Genomic DNA, 22,092 nt, shown 5'->3' on the forward strand with positions numbered 1-22,092 from the left:
ACCTGGGGGTAATTGTGCAGGCAGATATGAAGTTCTCTAAGCAGTGCAGACGAGCTGCAAGAGTAGCTCATGGTGTCTTGTCAATGATATACAGGAATTTTTCTAGCAGGGATAAGGAGGTGATTATTTCCTTGTATAAGGCAATGGTTAGGCCACATCTTGAGTACTGTATACAGATCTGGAGGCCTCATTTCAAGAAGGATGTAGAGCTGCTGGAACGGGTACAGAGAAGGGCAACAAGATTAGTGAATGGAACAAAGGGTTGCTCTTATGAAGAAAGGCTTAAGTATTGCAAATTACACAGTCTGGAGACTAGGCACCGGCGAGGTGATCTGATAGAGGTGTATAAGGCTTTGAATGGTTTGAGCATGCTCAATTCCAATGAGATTCTTCATCTTGCTCTAAATAATCAGCTCAGAGGGCATAAATTCAAATTGAGGAAGGACGGATGTCGGATAGATGTGCGGAAATTTGCCTTTGGCCAGCGGGTGGTTGGTTGGTGGAACCGACTTCCATCACTTGTTGTTGAAGTTGATAGCCTAAACAAATTTAAGGCTCAACTAGACAGGTATTTCGAGCGAACGGAGGGGTGAAATGGGAGTGGTGTGTTTTTTTTTTTTTTTGGCTGATGCTGAATAAGCTTGCGTTCTTGCATCATATGCCTCTACTAATGCTAATGCTAAGCTTGAACAAACGAAGGACAAAGACATACTCAATGAGGTCCATTCCTGGACATTTGTGAGGATTGATCCTGTTGAGGACTGCTGTGAGCTCTTCCATTGTAAAGGGATTGGTTTCTTCCTCAGAAGCATAGGTTTGATTAGCTGATCGTATTACTATATGCTCATGTAGATTGTCTGCTGGATTATCTTCAGGAAACAGTCTGTCGAGTGTGGAGTTGATGGAGTCTGTCCAGTTAGAGGTCTTGGTGTTCCCAGTGGTTACAGTGCCAAAGATGTCAGCCCTGAAAGTCTTTTCCCTCGCTATTTTGTATAGAAGACACCAGGGGTTGGAGTTCCCTGAGTCTTGGAAAAACTTCAACCAGGTGGTTTTCTTCTGGATGCCACTTGTGGTGGACCTATCAAGAACATAAAAAAAGTAATATACACTTGTCCTGCATTGGATCGGGTACTCTCGGAAACCCACGAGTTACACGTAATGCAGGTCTGGTGCGGTTCCAGTTTTTGACCATAAGCAGTTTGGTACAATGTGTAATACAAAAAATTAATATATTAACTCATAAAGTCTTTCTGAGTAAAATTGTTAATTTTAAAATTCTGAGTAAAATTATTGTCACGTATCCAAGATTATAACTCCAAATATGTCTTTGTCATCTGCGTTGATTTTATGGACGCCTTTGATCATAATTGGTGGCCTAGTTTGCTTACTCGTTTGCGTCAAGCCTCTTGTTCAATCAGTCGTGATTGTCTACAAGGTTCAGTGTTAGGTCCACTCATCTGGAACCTTGTCCTGGATGAGTGGCTCCTTAGGACTGCTCATGACATCTCTAAACTGGCATACACCAATGATTACATGTTGCTTGTAAAAGGATCTTCTTGTTCCTCAATTGAATCTGAGCGAACGCTATTATGACTGATTTATCTCAATGGTGTACCGTCAACAAGTTCTCTCATTTTATCAACCAAGATTACATGATGATGCCAAAGGGTTCACTTGAACCTTGCAGCCCGACAGTGGTTAAACTTTTAAATAAGTCATTTTCTTTGATAGCCTTTCATAAATTTTTCAGTATGATCATTGACTCCAAACTCAATTTTATTAAACATTTGGCACATCTTCGTGAAAAATCAAAAATTTTACATTCACGCTGATCCGCATTTCCAAACAATCTTTGGGTTTAAATTGGCATTCTCTTCAAGTTGTATAAAGCTGTATTCGTCCTTATTTGTGCCCGTGGCGCTGGCGGCACCTGGTTTTGGCGTGCCCGTATGGTCAGTGTGCAGTATAATAACTGCACACTGACTATCTTCCATTCAGTGGTTTGTGCTTATGGTCATGTGTCGGGTCTGCAGAGAACTGCATCAACACCAGCCCTGCAGTTCCTTAATGGTTGTTTTCTGCTTGAGTTACTGTTTATTTTCCTTGGTATTAGTTTTTATATAAGACGTGGGACTTCTGTTGAATATTTTGGGTTTTATAGTTAACGCTGTCCCAAGGCTGAAAAGTCACATTGCTGGCAGTTTTTGATTCGACAGTAGCATGATAACTGGAATAACTTCCCTAATGGATGGGTAACTTACAAATTTATTCCAAATGTTATTTTTGCATCTGTGGAAAATAATTCTCGCTGGTTCACCCCAAACTTATATACATTATTTTTTGTTTCTGGGCCTGGTCACTAAACACCAAACTGGCTGAATTACATCTTACATATTGATCTGTGTGTATTTGTGGCAATACTGAAAATTGGGAAAATGTGCTTTTCTGTTGTCACCAGTATACCTTTGTGGCTGCCTAATACACCTTTTGAATTGCTTGCTCCTCATCTAGAAGAAACTGCTAAGCTCCAAGAAGAACTTTCCACTTCTTCAGGACTTTGCTATCAAGGCTTTCCTTCTCTGAAAATAGCTGCTTACATGTAGACAACCACATATTGGCCACTGTTGATGTTTTGATCCAGCTACAACCAGATTCCTTTTCGTGGATCAGCCTATGCAAGGAACTTTGCCAACTCTGTAGATGATAATGATGCTGACACTGACATTATCCTGTTCTCTTTTTTCCCTTTCCCTCTCCATTCAACCCCCTTCCTTCTCCCCCTCCACCCTGACCTTGTAATTGAGGCGGGATTTTGCTGGTGCCCAGGTGACTCCTGGGCATGAGTTTCCCATCCACTGATATCACACACACACACACACTCCACCAGTGGATTTCCCCCTTTTTTTTGAGGTTCTGCCTGGGTTTATGTATAAGATACGTATCCACTGATCTAGCACTCCACCAATGGACACAAGATTTTTTTTAATTAATTATTTTATTATTATTGGTTTTTTTTTTTTTTTTTTATATGATCCAAAAGTCACTTTAGACATTCATTCAGTATGGGATAGTTGGGGTCCACAATGATTCACAATTACTTGTGGCCAACTTCTTCATGGTGTAGACAGGCACTGGGCAGGCTTTCCAGGAAATCACCTTCCTGGTGGCAAAGTGGCCAGAAGCAACTAAACAACACGCTGCACAAACATAACACACACACACATTCCTCGCCTTTTACAGAAATCTATATTCATCACAGTGTACCAAGGCAGAGTTGAAATAGTGTTCCAAAGCTGCCCTACATAAGATACATAGAAATAAAACCTTTAATTGCAGTATGAGCCACATACATTTAATCCCATCACGGCATGGTGGTGCTAGAGGTTTATAATACATATTTACATCCACATCCATACTAACATAAGAAATACATGTTACGTAATATATACAGTATGCCAATTAAATAACAAGACTGATGCTACTAAAAAAAAAAGAAAAGAATAACACTAACGGCAAAGTAAAGTTATACAGGGTGGGGTGATTCACTACCAGTGCGACAAACTTGCAGGAGGTGTAGGGGGCACAAAGGCGAATCGGAATCACGTAGCATTGCAGGGTTCGAAATGCCTTCGTCATGCGGTAGAGGACATCGAATGGGAGGTCGCGTGAACAGCGATCCCGCTGGAAGTCAGCATATGTTCTCTATCATGCCGTATCGCATTCCTTTCATGGCTGTTTTTATTTTGGGGAACAAAAAGTAATATGCAGGAGCCAAATCCGAAGAAGCGGGAGGTGTTCGATGACTGGAATTGATTTTTTTGTCAAAAATTGCTTGATGTTGACAGGATCATTGAATAGAAGTCGGTCAGCCAGTTTGGGGATCATCCTCTAACGGCTCACGTCGTTTACTAAAACGAGAAAACCATTCAAACACTCTTGGTCGAGACAAACATTCATCATAAACTTTTTTTAAATTGTCAAAAGTTTCTGTAGCACCTTTTCCCAATTTACAATAAAATTTGTAAATACAACTTATCAAATACACTTACAAAAAAAAATACTATTGATAACAAAATGCGGTTGAGGATTAAATAGAGGCTTTAATCCCACAAAGAATTAAATATTTGTAGGATGTAGTAACATCAGCAACTTTGGCCGTATTCAGCCATATACTGTCTGTTGGTGTTTAAACTGCTTCTGTGTGGTATTTGCGTGTTTGCTGGATGAAAAACCCTAGTTTCCAGAAACTAAAAACCACATGAGGGAGGGGGGAAAAAATAAAAAGCCTATACAGATTCCTTACATCATCGAAGTTAATTTGAACTGAGGTCTTTTCCACATGGTGTGGGAAGGATGATGACTCTACCGACTATGCTACCGTGAGGGCAGAAGTTTAAATAGAATAAGTAAAAATGAACAAAAATAATAAAACAGAACTTTGACTTTGAAAACACTGTTTTCAAAGTCAAATGTACATCTAAAAGCGTAGGAAATTATTAGCGCCTAAACTAAGAAGAAGACTGTAATGTTGTTAATATTTAATTAAATTCATGATAAATACGGCCAGCATAGAAAAGGAAATACAGTATAGAATGAACAAAGTGTCAAAATAAAGGATGGTAAATTTTGCAAAGGAGAGAAAGCAAATATAGGAAGCATATAGCGTCTCGTTACGAGTTTGTGAAACTATGGCTCACGAGAAATAAAAAGAATACAGAAAAGGAAAAGGCCCAGAAAAATAGATTGGCTCTGGCATTTAGGGGTCAGAGTACGGTGAATTAAGGGGTGGATTAAGGATGAAATAGGTCCCGGCCATATTTAAATTTGAGGCCTATTATGCAATATATATATTATTGCACATATACATAAGAATACAACATGTTTTTAAAAAAAACTTGTTTTTAGAGAGTTTTATTCATCCATACATTGATACATATTTTATATTTTTCCGTCATCCTTAAAAACTATTATTATTATTAGTTTTTTTTTTTTTTTTTTCACTACTTTAGAAAATATTTACACTGAAAATAAGGCCCCTCTTTGGGTGCGGCCATGGCCAGTTTCGTCATAGGATTAACGCAGCCCTGAAAACACGCATGTTCACGGCACACTTAGGGCTATACTACAAAGGGTACTAGGAAAGTTTTGCAATATGATGCAACAATGAATCACAGGAAGCTGCTTGTTGCTGCATGTTGAGACATGTTCATACGTGCATAGTAGCCGCCGCGCCAAGTCGATGGGTTCAGTTATTCATTAGTAGTGAGAGTGTAAAGTGCTTGCGATGGCATCGTGGTCACGAAATGAGATAAGGACAGTTTTGCGGTATAATTTCGTGCGTGGGATAACCATAGACCAGTGCTTAGAAGAAATGACTCTTGCACTAGATGATCATTTTCCACATCGTACAACGATATTCAGGTGGTATAGAGAATTCCAAAGGGGAAATTTCACTCTGGAGGATTCTGAGAGGCCAGGAAGACCACGAACGTCAGTTACGGAGGAAAACGTTACTGCTGTGAGGAAAATGCTTGACGAAAACAGGCGAGTGACCTACCAACAGATAGAGGATACTTTGGGTCTAAATGCACCAGCAATTCGTTCGATTCTGCAAGATCATTTGCACGTGAAGAAACTTTGTTCTCTCTGGGTGCCGCATCAACTGACTGAAGAGCAGATGACACGATGTGTGACTTGGTGCCGGGAGATGTTAAAAAAGTTTGATAAGGGACAATCTCGGTATGTGAACAACATCGTGACAGGTGACGAGACTTGGCTGTACTATTACGATCTGCCGACCAAGGCTCAAAACAAAGTTTGGGTCTTTGATGATGACGACACACCCGTAATTGTCAGAAAATCCCGATCTGTAAAGAAGAAAATGATAGCTGTATTTTTCAAATCGAGTGGAATTGTGGAACGTGTCGTTTTGGACACGCAGAAGACAGTCACAGCTAAGTGGTATACTGAACAATGGCTGCCTAAAGTCATTGGATCTATGAAGAACCTGCGGCCAAAGTCAAGAATGGACACCTGGTACCTCCATCACGATAATGCTCCAGCTCACCGCGCCAAAGCCTGCACCGAATATTTGACCATGACAGGACTGAAACTTCTCGAGCACCCTCCCTACAGTCCAGACCTTGCTCCCTGCGACTTTGCACTGTTCCCGCATGTGAAAATGAAGCTAAAAGGGAGGCGGTTTTCCAGTGATGAGGACCTTCTACGGGCTTGGGACAACGAGTGTGCTTTACTCCCTAGTGAAACTTGGCAGAACTGGTTTAAAGATTGGTTTCGGAGGATGGAGAGGTGTATTGAATGTAGAGGAAATTACTTTGAAAAAATTAAATAAACAAAGCTGTATTGCAAAACTTTCCTAGTACCCTTTGTAACTGGGCGTTTAAAGCACAGCATTGAAAACACCTTCAAATGCCCGGCCTTACAGGAAACAAGGGGAAAAGCATGCAAACTATACACAGAGCTTTCAACGCTGTGTTGCATGACGTTAGCTGGCATTCACTGCCCGCTGACGCTATCGGAGGCATTGAAAGCCCAGCAACCGGGCATTTGTATTTGCCTGAGAAGCAATTCTCCCCTTGCATGGGGTAGTTGGCCTTCATCATTCATTAGTTTGTTGTTATTTAGAGAATACGATGTTTGACACCAAGAAACTTATTCGTGAGGTGGAAAGGATGCCTGCCTTGTTTGTTATTTGGTTTTTAGGAGCATTAGCAACTAAGGCCATATTGCTCCGGAGATATGTGGTGGTCATTCCCTGACCTTTCCTCATCCACCGTATTTGATGGTCACAGGCTTTAACCCCATCTAATCAAGAAGCGTGTGCTACACACTGCCTACGGAGGAGCCTCCTGCCTTGTACAACACAGCATGAAAGGATTACGACAACAAAGAAATAAAGGCAAACTGCTGGATTGAAATTCGTAAAGAAATGTTTCTGAACTGTTATAGTACTCTTTCCATTAGTTAACGAAATAAAAGTTAGTTCACTTTGTATAGACAATTTATTGTTAGATTTCTCTGGTTATCCATTTATGGAATCACAAATGTATATAATTCAAGTGATCCAGATGTGAGCCCAGAGGATCACATCTGGTGAGTATGGGCTTGGCAAACCTAGGGTCCTGAGCTGGATATCATCATTCTTCTCTTTTTTGGTGATTCCTTTCTACTTCTCTCTCTCTCTCTCTCTCTCTCTCTCTCTCACACACACACACACACACAGGGTAACTTGGAAATTTTTTTTTTTTTAGCTGGTACATCATAAGCCTCAGGCTTCCTTGCACCATATAGCTAATAATAATAATAATAATCAGGAAAACTGCTGAAGAATGTCCACTGCAACAGTACAACTAATATCAGCGTTAACAAAAAAAGAATCACGTGCGATCTCTGCTTCTTCCAAAATACTTCGGTGTCTTTCTGTATCTTATATAATTTTATAATCTCTCTCTCTCAGACACGCTTTTTTTTTTTTTTTTTTGAAAAGTACTGTATAGTGAAAACAATGAAATGAAGCAGTTAAGCTGCGTCGTTACAAGCATGAGACAGGGAGAAAAAAACAAAAAAAAATCCCCGGAACTGTTTCTTGGAATAAGAAACATAACCGAAAGAACTGCAACAAATTGTTTTTGAAAAATAAAAACATTGTGCTTCCTTTCTGCAATGTGTATTAGCATTAGCATTAGCAAAGGCACATGATGCAAGAAAGCAAGCTTATATAGCATCAGCAAATAAAAAAAAAAAAACCTTTATTTCGCCCATCCACTCGTTCCAAATGTTGTCAAGTTCTGCCTTGAATCTATTTAAGCTATCAACTTCTACAACGACAGACGGAAGTTTGTTCCAACAATCAACCACCCGCTGGCTAAAAGCAAATTTCCGCACATTTATTCTACAACTGTCTTACATCAATTTAATCTGTGCCCCTTCAGGTTCTTAATCTGAGCAAGAGGAGAATCCCATCAGCATTCAGCTTGCTCAACCCATTCAAGGCCTTATGCACCTCAATCAAATCACCTCACAAGTGCCTACTCTCCAGGCACTGCAATTTGCAGAACTTAAGCCTTTCTGGGTAAGAGCACTCCTTTGTTCTCCTCACCAATCTCGTTGCCCTTCTTTGTACTCATTGTAGCAACTCTACATCTTTCCTAAAATGAGGCCTCCAGACCTGTACTCAATGCTCTAGGTGTGGCCTGATCATGGCTTTTTATAACTGGATAATCACCTCCCTGTCCCTGCTAGCAAAATTTATATATCATTGCCAAGACTCCATGACCTGCCCTGGCAGCCCCTCTCCACTGCTCAGCAAACTTCATATTTGATTGTACAATTACCCCCAGGTCTTTTTCACTTTCCACTTCCCTGAGTGTAGTACCACACAGTTGGTACGTTTCTCTTGGGTTACTGCTAACCATATGCAGTACTTTGCATTTGTCAATGTTAAACTTCAGTTGCCACTTTTCAGCCCATTTCTCCAACTTATCTAGATCTAGTTGGAGTAGCATACTGTCTTTACAGTCGTTAACAACCCTGCCAACCTTTGTATCATCTGCAAACTTGGACATTAAACCTGATATACTTTCGTGAATATCATTGATAAATATACAAAACAACGTGCCGAACAACAAACCCTGCGGAACTCCACTAATAGCATTTGTCCACGAAGAGCAGTGTCTGTTGATTACCACTCTCTGTCGTTTCTCACTCAACCATCCCTTTATCCATTGTAGCAACTTATCCTTAATGTCATACTGCACCAATTTGTACAGCAGTCTTCCATGTTCAACAGTATCAAAAACTTTCCTGAAATCCAAGTATAACCCCAGGGAATCACATCTGGTGCGTATGGGCTTGGCACTCCCAGGGTCCTGAGCTCGATATCATCATTCTTCTTTTCCTTGGTGATTCCCTTTTATTTCTCTCTCTCTCTCTCTCTCTCTCTCTCTCTCTCTCTCTCTCTCTCTCTCTCTCTCTCTCTCAGGGCAGTTCAGAAATTTTTTTTTTTGGCTGGTGCAGCATAAGCCTCAGGCTTTGTTGGCATCATATGGCTAATAATAATATGATATCAAAATTATTTTTATCATTCAGTTGCTTTGTGACCACATCATAGTATCCAATCAAATTGGTCAGACAAGACCTCCCTTTGACAAACCCATGCTCTGTCTTAACTATTCCTGCAGTCTTGTCTAGATGATCCTACGGCGCTTCATTAACCTGTGATTCCATTATTTTCCCCTGGAACACAAGTTAAACTAACAGATCTATAGTTACCTGTTTCACCTTTTGAACCCCCTTTGTGAATTGGTGATACATTTGCAAACCACAGTCCATGGGGACCTCCCCGTAGTCCAAGGAAGCTCTCATAATTATGGCTAACGGTTTACTTAATTCCTTTGCTACCTCCTTTAATATAACTGGATAGATCCCGTCCATCCCAGGTACCTTTTTATGTTTAACTTCAACAATTTCTCCTCCACTTTGCTCTCAGTTATTACAAAATCATTTAGCTCCCTGTTAGAGTTTGATAAATGTCTGACACTCCCCTCATTGAATAACTCCTCATGTTTGAATGTAGATACCAAATACTTATTCAGTTTATCAGCTACCTGAGCATGATCATCAGTAGTCAACCCATCTATGCTAAGTGGTCCAATCTGATTCATCCGTTTCCTTCTAGAGTTCACATAAGTAAATAACTCTTTGCTGTTTTTCTTTGCATCCTCTGCCAAGGATTTCTCGTAATCTGCCTTTGCTTGCCTAACCTCCTTTGTGACTTTATTACAGACTAGTTGATATCTGCCATAGGCCTCTGTCTCACCTGATACTTTATATGCATTCCATACATTTTTTTTTCTCTATCACAAGCCTCATTAGTTCCTCTGACATCCATTTAGGCCTAAACCTTGAACAGTATTTGTTAGTTGGAATGAAAACCCTAGTAGCCTCCAAAATTAAGTCCCTGAAGGCTTCCCATTTAGAATTCAACGTTGGTAACATCATCAGTTGATCCCATTGTACAGAAGTTAAAAACTGTCTGAGACCCCTGTATTCAGGTGGTAGATGACTTTCATCAACCTGTGAAATACCACCACTTTGCTTATTGGAGGCTTGAAGTGGTGAAACCCATGTTTAGTCTCTAGAGCAAAGTTTCCAGCATCCCCCTCCCCCCATACTTATCCTTCAACCCATGCACGGTACTAAGTACTATAGGTTTTGATACCTTTCGTGTTTGGGGTTTTCATAAAAAAAAAAAAAAAAAAGTCACCTTCACGAAAGCAAAAGCCCTTCCCTTTAGCCTTGATGGTAGTTACATCTTTAAGTAATTCCCACATCAGTACATTGTGATCACTGTCATCCAGTGGTTCCTTTATCTGCAAATTCTTAATGCATGAATAACCACTGCTGATAATCAGATCAAGAGTAGTACTCCCTCTGGTTGCCTCTTGAACATGTTGCTGTGTTTGTAACATATACATATGTTGTAAACATTAAATAATTATAAAAAATATACTACATGTACCCACAAAGTTTACATCCCCCCCCCCCTTGGTTCAAACACTGGATTCGATACTGGTTCAATGTATTCACTCGCTGCCTCTCTTACAATTATAGGGTATATGCCATCAATCCCAGAAGCCTTATTTGCCTGTAGGCTCAAAAGTTTTTTTCATCTATAAATATCGATGCAAACTAACTGTTGAGTTCATCTGTAACATTTGCTGGAGTATCTAATACTATACCATGTTCGTTATATAAGGGTCCGATCTGGTTTCTTCTCTTCTTTGCATTTATATATGTGAAGGATTCCTTATCCCCACTCTTTGCTTTATTTGCCAGCGATTTCTCATTAGCATTAGTAGAGGCATACGATGCAAGAAAACAAGCTTATACAGCATCGGCCAAAAAAACAAAATCCTTCCCATTTCGCCCATCCATTCATTTCAAATGCTAGTTCTGCCTTGAATTTATTTAAGCTATCAACTACCAGCTGGCTAAAGGCAAATTTCCACACATCTATTCAACAACTGTCCTTCCTCAATTTCAATTTATGTCCCCTCAGGGTTCTAATCTGAGCAAGAGGGAAGAATCCTATCAGCATTGAGCCTGCTCAATCCATTTAAGGCCTTATACACCTCAATCAGATCGCCTTGCAGGTGCCTAGTCTCCAGACACTGCAATTTGCAGAACTTAAGCTTTTCTTTGTAAGAGCACCCTTTTGTTCCCCTCACCAGTCTTGTTGGTCTTCTCTGTACTCATTCTAGCAACTTTGCATCCTCCCTAAAATGAAGCTTCCAGAACTGTATGCAGTTTTCAAGGTGTGGCCTGACCATTGCCTTATACAAGGGAATAATCACCTCCTTATCCATGCTCACAAAATTCCTGTATATCATTGACAAAACCCCTTTGGCAGCCTGTCTGCACTGTCAGAAAACTTCATACCTGACTGCACAATTATCCCCAGGTCTCTTTCATTCTCCACTGCCCTGAGTTGGTTGTTACTCTGGGGTTACTGCTACCTATATGCAGTACTCTGCATTTGTCAATGTTCTCATAATCTGCCATTGCCAACCTAACCTTTTCTGTGGCACTATTAAAGATCAATTTGTAGCTGTTATAGGCTTCAGTACTTTTTATTGCTTTGTAACTTTTCCTGCCACCTTTTTCTGCTCAAGTAATCTGGCAACATCGTTATTTATCCAATTTTGAATACTGATGGAGTTTTTTTTAATGGTATATATCCATTCAAGTCTTCTGTGACTAATGTTTTAAAGCTATAACATAATTCAATTTTATTTGCTCTCTGTGAGATATCTACCCAGTTAATAGAGGCTATGTAGTACCCAAAGCTATCGTAATTTCCTTTTTTGAAATTATAAACCATTCCTTTGCCTTTAACTACTGCTACCTCTCTCTCTCTTCAACGTCCACCATAGAACTCCGTGATCACTTCCTTCTACTGGTTCCTGTACTGTCGGCCCTATTATGTTTCTGGTTCATGAGTGATGATCAAGTCTAGAATATTCTTTTCCCTAGTACTTTTTTGACATGTTGATACAAATAACAATCTAGTTAATTTAAAAATTTTGTCTCCCATGTTGAATTTCCTTCCCATTTGCTCCAATCAATTAGAGGCAAATTAAAATCACCCATAATAAGACATTTATGCTTACTTGTCCATTCCTTTTGCATGTAGAGGCTCTCATCATAATCTTCACAATCACCTGGCCTGTAGATTACTCCCACTCTCATTATACCTTTGCTTCCAACTATCTCACATCATACAGATTCTATACTGAATCCGGGAAAGCTTTCGTTGTGCTCTGGCTGCTTTTGATAAGAAGCATGACCCCCGCCACCCCTTCTATCTTCACTATCCTTCCTAAACACATTATACATACCGTACTGAAACTCATCATCCCCTATCTCCGGGTGGCACCACATTTCCGTAAACCCTATTATGTCAGCTTTACTTGTCCTAACCAGAAATTCAAATTCACTCATTTTATTGATGACACTTCTAACATTACTGTATAAATAATTAAGACTTAGTGTTCTTGTATAGTTAACTTCCCAGGCATTAGCTACCCACTCATTTCAAACGTTTCTGCCCTCAGAACATCTAGCTAATTTTTTTTTTTTTTTTTTATGTAAACCCCAAACACGAGAGGTGTTAGAACCTATAGAACTTAGTGCCGTGCTTGGGTTGGAGGTTGAGAAGACGAAAAAAGATATTTGTTGACATTGGACTTGAATTTCTGTGGACTGTAATTTTCAGGAAATACGTATGAAGGAAGGTTGTTCCAGAAAACGGCAGTTGAATGAATAAATGAGGAAGATGAAAAGTTGGTTCTGTGAGTTTGAAGTTGGACAGTAAATGGATGTTGGCTGGTGCCGGCACGTGTTCGGACTGTTTTGAAAGAGAGAGCAGGAATTATAGAAGCTAATTCAGAAGAACAGTGCCCACGGAAGTATCTGTAGAAGAGGCATGCATCAGAAACAATACGTCTATGAGACAGCGAGTGCAGAGACTCTGTTAGAGAGGAGTCATTAATTAACCTAACTGCCCTCTTCTGAATGGAATCAAGAAGCCTGAGAGAGGTTTTGGGAGCACCACCCCAGATGTGGGAACAATATTCCATGGCAGGGCGGATTTGCGATTTATACAGAGTGAGCAGCTGTTTGGAAGAAAAGCAACGCCGAGAGCGAAAGAGAAAACCAAGTTTTTTAGATGTAATGTACTAATATTTGTAATGTGCTTGTGTCAAGAGAGATTAGATGTCAGGGTAATCCCCAAAAGAGATATATCATTTTGCCTAGAAATCGGAATGTCACTAAAGATAAGCATAGGAGCAGAAGAATCCTTTTTGCAAGATATAAGACAAGACTGAGTTTTAGAAGGGTTGAAATCAACTAAGTTGTCTTTGCCCCACTGGAGAATTACCTGAAGATCGGCATTTAAGGAATTGGTAGCAGATTTTCGAGAAGTTGAAGCTGATTGAGCAGGACAAGGTTTCTCAAAATGGAAAGTTGAATGCAATGTGCTATCATCGGCAAAACTATAGATAGGATTTCCAGTCAATGGAAGAAGGTTATTAATATACAAGAGGAAAAGAGTGGGGGAAAGAACTGAACCTTGGGGAACACCAGCATTAGTGGAGAAGTTAGAAGACAGAGAGCCATCTACCATGACCCTCAGTGAGCAAACTGGATAACCAGTTACTAAAAACAGTTGGCAAACCATAAGATGGAAGCTTGTTTAGAAGACCTTTATGCCAAACACGATCGAAAACATTTGAGATGTCAAGAGCAACTACTTGTGTTTCACCGAACCTTTCCATTGAATTAGTCCATAAATGGGTAACATAAGCCAGAATAACACCAGTGGATCGACACTGACGGAATCCATACTGGCGATCGTTGATCAGACGGAAGGTTTCTAGGTAGTTTAAAATCTGGTAGTTAATTGATTTCTCCATTACTTTAGAAAGAGTAGAAGTAATTGCAATGGGACGATAATTGGATGGGAGGGATTTGGCACCCTTTTTAGGAACTGGCTGGATATGAGCAAATTTCCAAGCAGAAGGAAAAACACCTTTGGAATAAGAAAGTGAAAAAAGGCGGCAAAGAATAGGAGTAAGTTCAGGAGCACAAGTTTTGAGAACAAGTGTAGAAATACCATCGGGACCTGGAGATTTCTTAGCATCAAGATTCGTCAAAATCCTTTTGACGGAAGACCACAGGAGGTATTGAATGGAGCTTGTTGGGAATAGTGCGAGGTGTTTTACCAAGATCGTTAATGCATGAGTTGAAAGAAAAATGGGATGCTAGCAGGTCAGCTTTATCCTTGGCTGAAGTGACAACAGAACCATGTGGTTTGGACAGAGGTGGGAGCAGAGATGGGCAAAAGTTGCGGCCAATAGCTTTGGCAAGAGACCAGAATGCTCGGCTACCATTAGGGCAAGAAGCAAGTTTTCTATTCTTTGCCTGTTCAAACTCTAGTTTGAACTGGTTAATAACTGCTTTACAATTGTTGCGAGCTTTGGTGTAGGCAAAAATTGAAACTGAAGAATTAGAAACAAGCCAATTATGATATGCAACATTCTTCTCTTGAACAGCCTTAGCACATTTATTGGAAAACCAAGGTTTAGATAAAGGATGAGATTTTAAAGTGGAGTGTGGGATAAAGGATTCCATTCCTGCAAGAATAATTTCACTGATACGATCTGAGCAAATGTTGACATCAGAACTTTTGAAACAGTAATCCGACCAAGGAAAAGAAAAGAAGTCTCGCAGGTCATCCCATTTTGCATTCTTGTAATGCCAAACAACACGAGGTTGGGAATAGCCATGAAATAAAGGTTCCATTGGAGAAGAGACAATCACCAAGTTGTGATCTGAAGTGCCTAAAGGACCTCTCACTTTGACCGTGTACTTAGAAGGGTTGTTTGTGAGAAAAAGATCAAGCATATTGGCTGTATGATTAGGATTGTCTGGTATTCTTGTAGGTAAATGAACAATCTGTGCAGATCATTAGTAATCGCAAAAGCCTCAGCATCTCAACCAGCTGGGTCGGTGTGACTAGAAAACGGAAGCCAGCTGGAGTTGTGAACCTTAAAATCACCAAGGAAAATTACCTCACTGTTAGGAAAGTTGGACTGGAGAAAGTCAGGTTGCAAAGAGAGAAAGTCAAAGAGCTCCAAATGATTAGTGGAGTTGGGAAAACGGTAGAGAGACAACAGATGAATTTGACACAATGAGGTAGAGAGATTTTAAGCCAGAGAAGATCAAAGAGAGGAGATTCCAAATTGCCAAGTCTCTGACAGGGAATATCAGAATGGATATATGCACAAGTACCACTTTTGACGCAAAAAGAATCATACAGTGAATAATTTTCGCATCTGAGATGAGCAGTAGTTAAATTAACCGACAACTGAGATTCTGTCAGAAAAAGTACATGGGGTTTGGCAGACTGCAAGTGGAAATGGACATCGTTGAGATTAGAATTGAGACCACATATATTTGTGAAATGAATTAGGAAGTGCTTGGGAGGTTTAGATCTTTTCGCAGATAAGCTTGCTCTATTAGTTTGAGAATTCATGGTGTATTCAATAGTAAGAAAAAGTGGGTGGGACATGCTGTATGAAGTAATGAAATTTTTGGATATGGCGTACACATGGTAAGAATTTACCCAGATCCTTGACATAACGTGGCCTCGACAATGCTCCCTGCATACACACTACTCGGACTCCCTCCAGTCACTATCTGGCAGAGTAGAGGTAGCAAGATTATACACTAGCTGATCCAGAAGCCTCCTAGAGAGTTACCAATAGGTTCGGTCCGGTGTACTAACTAGCGGCTGGCCTGCGAACACCGTTTTAGAGCTGTACCTTTGAAATGTAAGTCATATTGGATCTCGCCACGATGTTCATCGTAACCTCAAAAGTCATCAATCATACTGCATGATGGAAGAAATGGGGAAGGGTTGACTGGAACTTAGTTCTAGAGACTAAACATGGGTTCCACCACTTCAAGCCTCCAATAAGCAAAGTGTTGCAGTAACAAACAAAAAATCTTGAGGTATGTGCAAGCGTTACTTTGACCAATATGTAGAGGCTCTCATCATAATCCTCACAATCACCTGGCCTATAGATTACTCCCACTCTCATTATACCTTTGCATCCAACTACCTCACACCATACAAAACGACTGAATACAGAGTTTTTGTCGTTCTCAGGCTGCTTTTGATAAGTAGCATGATCCCCCCACTCCTTCTATCTGCCCTATCCTTTCTAAATACATTGTACATTCTGTGCTGAAACTCATCAACCACTATCTCCAGGTGGTACCACGTTTCCATAAGCCCTGTTATTTATTCTGACCAGCAGTTTGAATTTACTCATTTTATTGACAACACTTCTGACATTACTGTATGTGGGACAATTAAGACTTAGTGTTCTTTTTATTTTTTAAAATTTAGTTCCCTGTTAGAATTTGACCTCCACTTCCCTGCAGAATTCCTCGTGTGTATGTAGATGCAAAATACTCATTCGGTTTGTCAGCTATCTGAGCAGGATCATCAACAGTCGAACAATCAATATCAAATGAACCAATCTGATTCATCCCCTTGCTTCTAGAGTTTACATAAATAAAGAAGTCTTTGCTGTTTTTCATTGTTTCCTTTGCAAAAGATTTCTCGTAATTTGACCTTCCTTGCCGAACCTTCTTTGTGACTTGACTACAGACTAGTGTATATCTATCATAGGCTTCTGGATCACTTGATAATTTATATGTTAGAATCCTTCTTTGTGACTTGACTACAGACTAGTGTATATCTATCATAGGCTTCTGGATCACTTGATAATTTATATGTATCCCATGCATTTTTCTTCTCTGCTGCTGGTCTCATTAGTTCATCTGACATCCATTTAGGCCTGAACCTTGAACAGTATTTCTTAGTTGGTATGAAAAGCCTAGTAGCTTCCAAAATTAATTCCTTGAATGCTTTCCATTTAGAATTCTTCTTTAAGTAGATCCCACATTGGTACACTGTGATCACTACCACATAGTGGTTCCTTTATCTACAGATTCGTAATGCATGAATAGTCACTGTTGATAATCAGATCAAGAGTATTACACCCTCTGGTTGCCTCTCGAACTTGCTGCTGTAGAAAATAATCATCCAATAAATCCCCAAAAGCCTTGCTAGTGTGCAAATGACCAACCCACAAGTTCCAGTCACTATCTGGGAAGTTAAAATTCCCCATTATAACACATTCTGATTTACTGGCCCACTCTATTTCTTTGTGTGTAGTTGTTTGTTGTACTCATCAGTCATTAGGCCTATAACACACTCCTACCCTCATTTTTGCTTTCCCAATGCTTATGTCACACCAAGTACACAAAATGACTGGAAGAAATTTCAAAAGTGAAAAACTGGAATGTCAGGGAGATATCTTCTTTACTGATTTACTATCTCTTTGATGTTTCCTGCTCGTAAAGGACTCTTATCTCAGTAGCTCTGGAGTTTTTCTCTTGTGAAATTTTTTCCACATGCTATATTCACTTGTGATAACTTTGTCTAAAAGGAGATCTAGAGGCCCACAGTTAATTTAGAGTTTTCTTCTTTCTTTTATTTACTCTACTTTATATGTGGGCAAACTTTATTTCTTTAAAAATATATATATTATTTAAAAAATCTTTATTTCCTTTAAGTTTAAAAATTGGTATGGTTGATCTAAACTTTAAATCAACTTTTTTTCTGACATAGTCTTGTGGAAATTTTCAAACTTCATTTCCTGTTGGTCAGCAATGGTAACAATATCACATTCAGATTATACTTTATTAGTCCCATATCCTGTTGTTTAATATATATTAGTCTAGTTATAAGTATTAAAATAAAACATGCACACATATAACCATTCATTGTGTTACAGCAGGGGTCAGCACCTACGGCCCATGGTTCGAATCAGGCCCGTCACCCGAAATCATCCAACCCATAGTCCCAAAAAGAAATATCATATCCACCCAGCCCGCAGTGGTCCTAACAAGATGCCAACATATTTGTGACTGTGATATGACTTGAGGACTGAATTTTCTTCCTGTTTTGCTGACATTTGTTTGCACACAGGCTATTTCAGGCAGTTTGCCACTCAGTTTGTCTTGGAAGTGGATACCGTACCAGAAAGAGTTCAAATGGAACTTATTGAGATGCAGTGCAGTGATCTATTAAGATCCAGATTTCATGCAGAGGGCATATCCCTACTAGAGTTCTACAGGAAATAGTTTCTTGAATCTGGGAAATATACCAACTTGGTATAGATCTCGCAAAAAAAAAAATGCCATCAATGTTCGGTAGTACTTATATGTGCAAGCAACTCTTCTCAAAAATAAAATACACAAAGAGCAAGTTAAGAACCCAACTGACTGATGCCCAGATGACGTCCTGCATTTGGCCTCATCCAGCCTGTTGCCTAATGTTGAGAGACTTTTGAGCAACAAACAGCATCAACTCTCACTCTAATTGCTTGTCCTTAAGACATAATGTTACTTAAATAAAATAAACATTATTCATAGTTTATTATGTTTTATTATTATTACCTTCATTTATTAGCTATAGAGATGAATGTGGCACACCATCATCCACTCACAGACATCGCCTCTGGTCTCTGTGCAGAAGACAGTTTCTGAACCCTGTTACAGAGTAGTTTCAGGCCAGAAGTTTCACCATTAGCTCCTCAACTAAAAACACATTTTACTTGCTAAGATGCACATTGATATATTAATGAGTTCTATCATTATGGAACTGGGAGCAATAAATGATAAAAGTGTGGGTTGTTGTGGGGGGGATATGGCATATACGATGTATATCCTTTGCTTTTTTGGAAGCAGTTGGTGTGTACTCTTGCCTTTTGATTAATTACCACTAATGTGAGTTTTCTTTTTACATATGTTTATTTATTTATTTATTTTTATTTTAATTTTTTTTTTTTTTTTGCATACTCCCTGTTCTTTTTTTATGTCTGCAGCCCTGGATAGAGTCAGTCTGTAACTACTGTGCCACCTATGAGGGGTCACTTTAGTGTGCCACTCTTCAACAGTATCAGCCAGTTGATAGTGTCTGGATGTTTGGAACTGAATCGTACAGGAGGCTTGAGATTTTTCCTCTACTAAAACAAAGAACTTTGCATCTATTGAAAAGGCCTGCACTGAGGTATTCTTGCCTTTGTGTGCAAAATAAGTCTTGGCATCTCTTTTATGTAAATTTTGAAACCTGCTAGTCCAACATTCAAAACTTTGGTAAACTAGATAAATACTTGTAAAAGTGAATACACGACAGTTATAATTTTTATAATTGAAAACAGTTATTACATAAAAATATACTTTAATATACCCATATTCAGTCAAAGCTCTTTATCATGACCCCCTCCCCCAGGGGAATGAGAAAAGTGGCTGTTATATCAGTAGTTCACAAAATCAACAAAGAAAAGTTTTAATTTAATATAATTCTATTAATATAATATAATAAAATAATATAATATAATTCAGAATATGTACTACAATTTTAAACAAGAAATTTAAGTTTGTACATTTTGCATTGATTATATGGTGTAAGATTAATTTGTAAATTACATATGTACATATCTATAATATGCATGTACTTATATATATCAGGATGTACTGCTTCAGTGATTGAGCATGTTTTAAAAGAGAATTATTAAGGTTCATGATAGCAGTTAATTCACTTTCACAGTTAGGCTGGCCTTGAAAAACATGATGCACAAGTTCTAATCCTTGATAAGCATCCTTCAATAAAACTTCTTGTTCAACCACAGTAGGGTCCTCTTCATTCATTCATATCCTGAAATATGCATTGTCTGCATCTGTCTTCAAAACACGTTTGCCTCTAAGATTAGCATTAGCAGAGGCATATGATGCAAGAAAGCAAGCTTATACAGCATCAGCCAAAAAAAAATCTTCAAATTTCACTGATCCATTGTTTCCAATTGTTTTTCTAGTTCTCCCTCGAATTTATCTAAGCTATCAACTTCCACAATAGATGGAAGTTTATTCCAGCAGTCAATATACCTTCTGGCTAAAGGCAAATTTCTGCACATCTGTTCTACATGTGTCTGTCCTCAGTTAGAATCTATGCCCCTTAGGTTTGTAATCTGAGCAAGAGGAAGAATTCCATCAGCATTGAGCCTGCTCAGTCCATTCAAGGCCTTATACACCTCAATCAGATTGCCTCACAGGTACCTAGTCTCCAGAAGCTGCAATTTGCAGAACTTAGCCTTTCTTTGTAAGAGCACCCCTTTGTTCCTCTCACCAGTGTTGTTGCCCTTCTTTGTACTTGTTTTAGCAACTCTCCATCCTTCCTAAAATGAGGCTTCCAGACCTGTATGCAGTACTCAAGGTGTGGCCTGACCATTGCCTTGTACAAGGGGATAATCACCTCCTTATCCCTGTTTGCAAAATTTCTGTATATCATTGACAAGACCCGTGACTCTGGCAGCCTGTCTGCACTGCTCAGAAAACTTCAATTAAAAATTATAAACAATTATTCTCCACTACCCTGAGTGTAGGGCTTACAATACCGAGATCCCGGTAATTTTTTTTCCGGTATTGATACAAAAAATACTGGCTTTTCGGTACTAATTTTAAAAAAATAATTGTTTATAATTTAATCTCATAAAGGTTATAAAATCACCTTTATGTGATTATGACGTCGTTATCTCTACTAGCAAATGTTCAATAAATCATCGATAGGACACGATGCAACATTGCAACCTGTCCACAATTCTCGGACAACTTCATGTCTGACCGTATCGTAACACCCAAGTCACGTTCCTCCACTACTGACTTTAGTTCAACTCTACCAAGTGTATAAGTTATTTTGGGTTGCTGTTCCCCAGTTGTAAGACCTTGCATTTTGCTGAATTTAAAAATAGCTGTCACTTTTCTGACCATCCTGGAAGTCTATCTAGGTCAAGAAACTCTGCTTGGCGACGATCGTTAACTACTCTACTGATCTTTACATCATCTGCAAGTTTATACCTCACGCCCTCCATCCCTTCATAGATGTCATTTAAGATAATCAAAAACAACAGTGGTCCCAATACTGATCCTTGGGGAAACCCCACTACTTACATTAACCCAATCTGAGGAATAACCATTTATCACAACCCTCTACCTGGTGTCCTCAAGCCATCGTGCTATCCATCTAAAGATTTTCCCTATGAATCCAGCTTATATTGTTGTTGTTGTTATTTGTCTTTTTAGGAGCATTAGCAACTAAGGCCATGTTGCTCTGGGGATATGTGGTGGTCATTCCCTGACCTTTCCACATCTTCCATATTCGGTGGCTCATGGGCTTGAACCCCGGTCTAATCAAGAAGTGTGTGCTACGCACTGCTGCTCCTGCCCACCTGGCTACGGAGGTGCCTCCAACTTATAAAGTAACCACTGATGTGGAACTGCGTCAAATGCTTTTCTGAAATCCAAATAAACAATGTTGAAATGATTCCCTAAATCCTGTTTAGGGTCAAAATGCCTAACCAGATTTGTTAAACATGATTTTCCCTTTACAAAACCATGCTGTGTATCCTACAGAATTCCATTTCCATCTAAATGATCCTGAATTCCACCTTTGATCATTGCCTCCATGATTTTCCCTACTACTGAAATTAGACTGGCCGGTCGGCAATTTCCCGTGACACTCTTAGAACCGCACCGTCTTTATGTTCTAATTTACACCAATCCAACGGAATCTCTCCTGAGTCCGGTGATGCTCTCACAACTAGCCTTAATGGTTAAATGCACTCACTTGCCGCCTCCTTTAAGATTATAGGGTTTATGCCATCAACCACAGGAGCCTTACTCGCCTGTAGGCACAAAAGCTTTCTCATTAAATAATCATTTAAAATTTCAACATCATTAATTACATTTTTTCAACTTCAATTCCATAATATCTCATTGACACAAAAGTTTTGTTTTTTATGTAAATATCAATGCAAAGTAACTGGTTAAGTTCATCTGCAACTTCAGCTATGGTATCTAATACTATCCCACATA

The 22,092-nt window shown here is 39.3% G+C and overlaps 1 protein-coding gene across 1 annotated transcript in view; it reads left to right on the forward strand.

Annotated features, from left to right (window-relative positions):
• YL-1 (Vacuolar protein sorting-associated protein YL-1) overlaps window positions 1-19,232 on the forward strand; it is a 175,674-nt gene extending 156,442 nt beyond the window's left edge. The window contains exon 8 of the mRNA XM_090382665.1: window positions 19,047-19,232. The gene's annotated coding sequence lies outside the window, so the exon portion shown is untranslated. The remainder of the gene's footprint in view (window positions 1-19,046) is intronic.
• The last annotated feature ends 2,860 nt before the right edge of the window (window positions 19,233-22,092 follow it).

The sequence above is a fragment of the Mastigoproctus giganteus genome, chromosome 10 (assembly GCF_048544385.1).
Source record: "Mastigoproctus giganteus isolate SK-2022 chromosome 10, ASM4854438v1, whole genome shotgun sequence".
Lineage (NCBI taxonomy): Eukaryota > Metazoa > Arthropoda > Arachnida > Uropygi > Thelyphonidae > Mastigoproctus > Mastigoproctus giganteus.